Raw genomic sequence first — 9,671 nt, 5'->3', positions numbered from 1 at the left:
GCCTTTGGAGTTGCGACATAAGTAATGAGGCAATAGCTTCTTAGATTCCTAACAGCACACTTCTATCGAGTACTATGGTGGCACCTCAAAATCCTTACATATAAAATGGAAGAAACACAGCCTTTTAGGTAAGACAGCTATAAATCAGCACTGAGAGGATCCATATCTAGCTCTAGGGTTCGCACAAAGTAGTTTATACCGAAGTGTGATGTGCAGTGTAGAAGCCACAAGTGTGGTCATTGGGTTGCTGGTGGCACTACAAAGTTATGCATGAAAGCATTAGTAGGTGGATACGGGTACCAATTCAAAAGGAATTCAAATTAACACAACCCATTAATTACCAGGAATTTAGAGACATGTGACAGTACACCCTTATTAGCTGACTTCTTTTTGTAATTTGAAAGACAAAAAACCCTGCAATCATGCAACGTGAACATGTGGTCAGTATGTATACTATTTCCCACTTATATCTGTGTACGTAACCAATGCAAATCAAGACAAACTTACTGGTTAATCAATATTTTCAACAAGGTATGGTCCAACAAAATGAACATCTTTTTCCACATTTGTTTTCTTTGGCTTTTTCAGTGCTCTTTCTCTTCCGAAGGGTATTTTTTTCTATCCAAAGGTAACTTCAATGTCCTTACCTGGCTGTAGACATATTCACCAGTGAAATTCCTTGGAGCAGATGCCCTCTCTGTCGTGCCATCAGACTGTTGTTTCATGTTACGATATATATGTAACGTGGGAAGGAAACATCGATGCCTTGTGTACACCTATTTTTTGGAGTTGTTTAGCCGCATGATCTCGGTGTCATCCAAGCATTGGAAACAATCTTTGTCCCCTTCACTCTGCCCAGACAAGCTACAGTGCCCAGGTACATCAGTGACGGTGGTGAACAAATGGCACGTATTGTGAACTCTGACCGTGTGTACCGGTCAAATATTTTAACAACCTCCACCCATAGTTATTTGAGCTCATCCACCACTGGTCTTAGATACCGTTGGTATTTAATAGTGCAAATAAGAAAATAAGAATTCTACAAGTGCACGAATATACCATTGTAGCACTTCACCGTGAGTATTCCAGGTATCGTTATTTATATTTTACCACTGGGAGGAACGGTGGCTAGAAAGAGATTGATAAACTTATACTTATGATGAATCAATGAACTAAACACTTACTCTAGACAGGGGTGAACCAAAAGATATGTATAAACATGATAAACATAACACTCAGAGAGACTCCAAATAGCAATAATAAGTTAAGTAGACTAAAATAGAGATAAATTCCTAAGTTGTCTTAGTTACAAGTCAAAGCATACAAGCCATTATATATACTTAGAAATAGCAAAAGATTAACTCTATACTTATGCAAAGGGGACATCATCTATGGATGAGTATAGTAATACTTTCTCCATCGACGACATAGGTCCTACTAGTCCTACAAACAGGGGATGGCATATAGAGGATCTACTAGGCTGTCGCCCTAATAAACCTACCATACCCGGAATGGAGGGTGCATCCACAGACAAGACAATATATAAGCACCATGCTTACATATAATCTGGCTACTCAACTAGTTCAAACACTTAATTGAGCGCTCTGTGATTCTATGCATAGATATAGTGATAACTTCGAGTATACTAAGCATATACTCAAAGTAAACTAAGAACTTGATAACTAAGAAAATGATGTAGATGAAGATTAAAGTCATAAAGTAGATATATATGATAGATACAAGGGCTATACCAAGCCTCCAGATGACTAGATCTGGAATCCGAGCAGAAGCCCGACTCTACTTTGATCTAACTTAACTAGACTATGCTACGAATCTATGTTTGTGGAGCTTTTCTCCATTGAGGTGGTTCTCTGACTCAAATGATTCATAGTGAGAAGAGTCAAATGTCGAGTGCCTTATAGGAGGGGGTCTGGGGGTCCTTTTATAGGGGAGATGGAGTAGGGGCAAGGAATTGCCACGCCATCAATCCGTGTCACGCCTTAATCTCATCCTTTCGTACAAATAGACTTGAATTAATGGCGTAGATTTATCCTTAAAGTCGGTGGAGCAGACGAGGGCTGACAGTTGGGGCCCAGGATGGTCGGTCGACCTACAGGTGAGGTCGACTGACCCCACCCTGGCTCACCTATTAGCTGGTCTTCGTCCCCTCGATATGTATGGATGTTTAGGGCCCATTTGGTTTGGTTTCGTGGCGATTGGATCTGATTCTTTAACATAAGTTGGCCCGCTTTGACCTATTTTCTGGTTAAGTCCTTCTACACTTGTGAAATCACCAAAGCTTGTAAAAATAGTTAGTTTAAACCTCTAGACCTATGTTGGTGATTGATTTAAAGGATAAAAGTATATCATATTAATGAATTGTAGTTGACGTTATCGACAATCAACAAGCTCCCCCAAGCTTAACCTTTGCTAGTCCCTAGCAAAACTAAACTTAAAGCAATGGATCACGAGTTGCTACAATGCTTTCACGCCTCAAAAGTACACAAGCATTCAATAAAAAAATTCTCCTCTGGATTAAAATAAACCGATTCAACTTTCAAACTCACCCATATTACCTTCAACCATGGGGCTTATTGGCCTTCACTTGGGTCATTGAGTAATTAAAAGATAGAACGATCAAGTCAAGCACTATATCTTAAGTTCTTTTGCTCAACCATCATTCCATATGTTTTATAAGTTTTCAAATAAAACTCAGAGATTCCTTTGTATGACACTCTCAGATCTCTCTATATGTGGTATTTGTGGATCCTCACTCTTCTAATCCCTCTTTTTATGTGATATTTTTTGATCTTCACTAAGGCATTTTGATGTTTGTCTTTTCTTCCTAAGCCTTTGTGGAGTTTATAGGTAGTGAAAATAATTGAGCATACTTGTAATACATATATTGTAAAGTCAAACTTCAGATCCAAAGAGGAAAATGTCATACAATCAAATCAATATGTGCATGTGTGTGGATATATGTAGTTGCTAATCCTAATTCTACTATGCTCCTTGAAACATATTTCTCTCTTTTTGAAACTTGAAATATTTTTGTGAGAATATGGGCTATCTTTATTCATATCTTTTCTCTCTCTCTCTCTCTCTCTCTCTCTCTCTCTCTCTCTCTTTTTCAATGTCTCGGACATCTTTGTGTGCATTTTTATCATACTTTTGCATAGCCCCATGTCTCCTTTTGTAACAAAATTTTTTGAGAGAGATATCAATAAGAACTTAGAGCATTTATTTTGAATGGAATCCTAACAGGCATGTTTTTATTTTACTCCCAGTGTAGGAGTAGAATATTTTTGGGTGGATCTAAATGAAAGACATGTTTTTGCGCCTACTTTAGTGTAGAGTAGTGCATATTTAGGTGGTGTGTACGTGATCTTGATTTTAAAAGCATGATAAGTTCCTCATAAGGTGATAAGGGTCACAAAAGTTTGACAAAACTCAACACAATGACAAGCAGCATATATGTGGAAGGTTTTCCTAGTCTAAACATATATGGCTATGGTAGGAATTTAAGCTCATCATACAGGAACTCATCATGTAAAATTTTAATCTTTTCAAAACAAAACTCTAAAGCTTTAGTTTCATATAGAACAAGATAAACATCAGCTCAAACCATCTCATATCTTGTCCATCAAATAACTAGACTTAGATCAAGCTTATGATATCCACAAGTTTCAAGTTCAGAGTAAGTCCTTATATTAAATCAAATTTATCCAAAACTCGGGAGAATCTTAAGCTGAAAACTAGGTACTTGAAATGAATTACAACAGAGCAACTATTCATCATTTCCATTATGAGAGCAAAATGAGAAAGATTAAGCTCCTTTTTATTTAATTGTTTTAAGAAAATTATCATACACACTTTTTATTTTATTATTAACATTGAGTATTTATTTTTATTTTGCCAGAAATGCTAAAAAGTAAAATAAGGTAGAAAAATACTTACCTGGATAATGGAGATGTACCTTCCCCAAGCTAGTTCTCGACTAGTATGGTTTAGCAAAATTGATGATCACACACATCTCTCTTTTTTTAACAAGGGAAATAATCACGTCTTTAAATCTTGCAGCCATTTTATTCTTCTTAATCTTCACCTGAAAGGTTAGTGACCAAGAATACCAAAAATCTACTTTATCAAAGAACGTGATCTTTATTAAAAAGTTTTTTATTAAAAAAATCACAATTCTCTTAACTAAGCATGAGCCTTCATGTGCTCACATTATTTTTAATTAAGAGAGAACCTTCATGTGCTCACTTTTTTTATTGCCACCATAATGAATAGTCTTATGGGTTTTTACACACAACAAAATTATTCATATGGGGCTTTAATTTATTTAATACCAAACTTAAAATAAAACTAAATTTATTATGCATAGTCAAACTTTTTATTTTCTTTTCATATATATGTTATGCAGGAATATATATATATATATATATATATATATATATATATATATATATATATATATATATATATATATATAATTTCTTTCAATGCAATGCAGAAAATAAATATGCTAAAAGAAAATTTTATGCATCTAACTTATATGATTATGCAGAAAAGATTTTTATTATTTTTATTTTTTTAGATGTAATGCAGAATTGAAAGATCATGCATTTGAAAAAGAAATAAATATGGATAACTACCGATTTACCTTTCGGCGAGGGTTCGGTGTTTTAAGTCTTGCCGAACCAGACTTCTCCTTGTCAAGTTTATTATTCAGGTGCCTCAATTGGTCATGGAGATGGAGACCTAGATGGTGACACCATCTTCTTCCGCCAAACATTTTTAGGTTTTGAATTTAACTTTGATGTAATGGGTTCTTTCTTCTCAACTTGTTCTTTATTTTCTGGAAGTTGATTCTCTTGGTGCAATGTTGAGCGACGTCTTCTATTTGGATGGTTCTTCTTGACCTGTTTGTTAGTTGTATAACCATTAAAAGCACACTTTATCTTCCATCCTGGAAATTGGAAATGGATTTGTCCAGACCCCACATAGATGACAACATTTGTAGTGTTGAGGAATGGTCTTCCAAGGATGAGAGGAATTTCTTCATCGATTCCCATGTCGAGAATTATGAAGTCAGCAGGAACATAGTCATCTTTGATTTTCACCAAGATGTCTCTTGCTAGTCCCTCTGGAAATCAAATTATTTGGTGCACCATCTATAATTGAGTGTATATAGGAAACAAAGGTTCACCTATCAAGTTATCATATGTTACCTTGGACATAATGTTGACACCAGATCTAAGATCATAGAAGGCGTTGTTGAACACTGTCGTCCAATTGTGCATTCAATTGTTGGTAGACCTGGATCTCCTTTCTTGGTGTTGAATGGTAAAACAAGGAGATGATCATAGTTGGATTGAAGTGTATTGATCATGTTAACAAACTCAAGCCTTCCTTGTTCAAACTTAAGTTTTTGTGTTCATTGTAGCTGATCCTTCTTCTTGCCTTTGGCTTTCCTAGTTGGAGGTTGTTCTTGTAACAATTTAGTAGAATGCAACTTGCTATTTCTAAATGAGGACTTCTCCACTCCATCTTTCATTTGGAAATAGATCTTGGTGCTCCCAGCATGGATGGTTGCTTTAGTAGTGTGTAAGAAGAGACGTCCCAGGATGATGGGTGCCTTTAAATAATGGCCGGTGTCCAAGACTACAAAGTCCATGGGTACATACAAGCTTCCAACTCATATACAGATATCATCTGCAATCCCTTCTACTTTGCGAATTGATTAGTCTGCAAGCCTCACAAGCATGGTTGTGTACAATAAATTACCAAATTATAAGATTTGATCATATATTACCTTTGGCATAACATTGACGCTTGCACCTAAGTCACAGATGACTTCTTTGATATCATGAGGTCCAATCTTGATGGGAATGACAGGGCGTCCAAAATCACCTCTCTTTTTGGGCATGGATTATCCCGCCATCCTCCAGAACTTGATTCTTTGTAGAAATCATAATTTACAATTTCTACTAAGTTTACAGTTTCAGGATCTTCAGGCTGCCCTAGAATCTTACCTTTTTCGGTTGAGGGAATAGCAGCCGCCAACTGAGCTATTTGTGATTCTAGCATTTTATTAAAGCTAAACTATTTTTTCATGGCAGATGAGAAACTATCTATTTTACTATTTATGTTTTCTAAGATTTTATCATTACAAATAAGCTTTTAAGATATGATATCATTGATTTTAGCTTGTCCTAAAACTAAATCTTTCAAGGATGATTGATTATAAGAATTATTAAAATTATTATCTTGGTAATTACCTTGATAGTTACCTTGATAATTGGGCCTCTATTTTTGGCCCTGTCCTTGTCCTTGTTGTTGTTGAGGATGATAGTTGTTGTTGTTGATGATAAAGTTCATATCCTCTTGTGTTTCGGGACAATTGTTCCCCGAATGTCTAGTGTTTCCATAGACTTCACAAGTCATATGTGAATCAAAGATTTGCATGACATCTTGCTTTTCATTGGCTCGGTCTTCAAGCCTCTTCATTAGTATGTCCATCTTAGCAGACAACATGTCTACTTCTTTGATTGTATGCATACCTCCTCTTTTGTGGGGTCAAAGAAGTTCTTTCGACCAGCCTTGGTTGGAAACCATCTTTTCTATGAGAGCTGTTGCTTCAGTGATAGTGAGTGATAAGAATGCTCCTCCTGTAGCAACGTCTACATTTTCACGGGCGCTGTTGATTAACCCATGGTAGAAAGTTTGCATGAGCAACTAATTCTCCATCCCATGATGAGGACATTCTGAAATGTATTCTTGAAAATGTTCCCATGCCTCAGGAATAGCTTCATCACTTTGCTGTTGGAAGCTTGAAATTCTTCCACACAAAGCATTGGTTTTGCCCACTAGAAAGAACTTTGATAAGAATGCATTGGAGCATCTTGCCCAAGTGTTGATGTTGTTTTTATTAGCGTAGAACCATTGGTTCGCCTTTCCCAAAAGTGAAAATGGAAAGAGATGAAGTAACACGACATCTTGAGTGACTCCTTTGATAGTAAATGTGCTGCAAATCTCCAGAAAATGCTAAAGATGGGCACTTGCATCTTCATGTGCCTTTCCACAAAATTGGCTAGCTTGCACCATGTTAATGAGAGCTGGCTTGAGTTCAAATGCTGCATCTCTAGTGTTGATCGTTGGTCCAGTACGAATGTTATTGGCATTTGGTGCAGAGAATTCACAGAGAGTCTTCTCAGCCATGGCTTCAGAAATTGGTATTTAGCTACCTCCTAACTAGTTTGATTTCGACTAGGAAGTTGATGCTTCCTTATTCTTCATACTTTTTCTAATAAGAGATTCTAGATCTTCAATGAAATTTATCGAAAGGTTGAAACCAGTCATGCACTACCCTGTATAAGACATAAATAGATAAAAACAAGGGTAAGCCTGCTAAAGCAGTGGTGAATAGTTTTGATACACCATTAAGTAAGGTTTAATCAATTCTTTCTATTGCCTTTGTCCTTCGCGGCAATGGTGCCAGAAATGCTTGTTGGTATTTAATAATGCAAATAAGAAAAAAAAATCTGCTAGCACACAGATATACCATTGTAGCACTTCACCGGGAGTATTCCAGGTATCATTATTTATATTTTACCACTGGGAGGAACAATGGCTACAAAGAGATTGATAAACTTATATTTATGATGAATCAGTGAACTAAACACTTACTCTAGACAGGGGTGAACCAAAAGATATGTATAAATATGATAAGCATAACACTTAGAGAGACTCCAAATAGCAATAGTAAGTTAAGTTGACTAAAATAGAGATAAATTCCTAAGTTGTCTTAGTTACAAGTCAAAGCATACAAGTCATTGTATATACTTAGAAATAGCAAAAGATTAACTCTATACTTATGCAAAGGGGACATCATCTATGGAGGAGTATAGTAATACTTTCTCCGTCGATGACACAGGTCTTGCTAGTCCTACAAACGGGGGATGGAATATTGAGGATCTACTAGGCTGTCACCCTAATAAACCTACCATACTCGGAATGGAGGGTGCATCCATAGGCAAGACAATATATAAGCACCATGCTTACATATAATCTAGCTACTCAACTAGTTTGAACACTTAATTGAGCGCCCTGTGGTCCTATGCATAGATATAGTGATAACTTCGACTATACTAAGCATATACTCAAAGTAAACTAAGAACTTGATAACTAAGAACATGATATAGATGAAGATTAAAGTCATAAAGTAGATAGATATGATAGATACAAGGGCTATGCCAAGCCTCCAGATGACTAGATCTGGAATCCAAGAAGAAGCCCAACTCTACTTTGATCTAACTTAACTAGACTATGCTATGAATCTATGTTTGTGGAGCTTTTCTCTCTTGAGGTGGTTCTCTAACTCGAATGATTCGAAGTGCGACGAGTCAAATGTCGAGTGCCTTCCAGGAGAGGGTTTGGGGGTCCTTTTATAGGGGAGATGGAGTAGGGGCAAGGAATTGCCATCGATCCGTGTCACGCCTTAATCTCGTCCTTCCGTGCAAACCGACTTGAATTAATGACGCAGATTTATCCTCAAAGTCGGTGGAGCAGACAAGGGCTAATAGGTGGGGCCCTAGGTGGTTGGCTGACCTATAGGTGGGTCGGCCGACCCCACCCTGACCCACCTGTTAGCCAGTCTTTGCTTAACATCCGCTTCAATCATGGAATTATCAGAAAATACCATGCCACATTCTAAGGACCTCCATGCTTCCTTTCCTCATCACCCCCATCTTTTCTACACTTGACTCAACTTTTTTGCCTTTTATCTTCTTTCGCTCATCACATGTGAGAGCAGTGGCTTTGCTTGATGAAGTGGCTTCTTCTTGACCCATCTTGCGTGACATCTCATATGCGACAAGCTTGCCAATTGGAAGGCCGGGGTCATGTTGCTCAAGTCCTCCATGTTGTGGAGGATGGTGATGATGCTTGTGAGTGTGGTAGCACCGAGATGATCTTCCTCACAATATCCGCATCACCTAGCTTTGTGAACCCTATGGAATTGAGTTCATTGACAATTAGATGCAAACGAGAATACATGTCCTTTACAAGCTCATTTTCATTGATTTTAAAGGAATCATAGGTTGTCTTAGCTAGGCAATGTTTTTGCTCACAGACATTACTTGTGCCATCATGGAGCTCATGTAGTTTTAACCAAATTTCATGAGATATGTTTAAGGTGAATATTTGGTTAAAAACATCCAAGCTAAAAGATTCATACAAGCAATTTTTAGCTCTAGCATTGAAATGAATCTCTTTTTCATCACTCGCGGTTGGTTTCTCAGGATTCTTAAGGGGTTTCATCCCATCACGAGTGACTCTCCAAACACCTAGATCAACCGCTTCTAGGTAGCAAGCCATTCTAGCACTATAATAGGGAAAGTTAGTGCCATCAAAGTGCGGAGGCCTAGAGGTATCCATCCTTCCCACTCTAAATAACATCGGCTCAACGACGGTGAAGCCAAAAGGTCCAAAGATGAGCCAACCTTGCTCTGATACCAATTGAAAGGACCACGACTCCTAAGAGGGGGGAGGTGAATTAGGAAACTTAAAACTCTAACTCTAAACTATGGCCTCTTTTTCTATCCTTAGCAAAACCTATGCAAAATATAAACTATCTAAATGTGCAACTACAGTTTTGCTAGTGTGTT

General features: G+C 37.3%; 1 non-coding gene across 1 annotated transcript; it reads left to right on the top strand.

Annotated features, from left to right (window-relative positions):
* Positions 1 to 6,751: 6,751 nt before the first annotated feature.
* On the top strand, positions 6,752 to 6,860 carry LOC136468140 (small nucleolar RNA R71). Its single transcript, XR_010761681.1, has one exon. It is a non-coding gene; the product is annotated as a small nucleolar RNA R71 (small nucleolar RNA).
* Positions 6,861 to 9,671: the final 2,811 nt, after the last annotated feature.

This window comes from Miscanthus floridulus, chromosome 7 (assembly GCF_019320115.1).
Source record: "Miscanthus floridulus cultivar M001 chromosome 7, ASM1932011v1, whole genome shotgun sequence".
Lineage (NCBI taxonomy): Eukaryota > Viridiplantae > Streptophyta > Magnoliopsida > Poales > Poaceae > Miscanthus > Miscanthus floridulus.
Note: the sequence above shows the minus strand (reverse complement) of the source record. Positions and strands in the feature narration are given on the sequence as shown.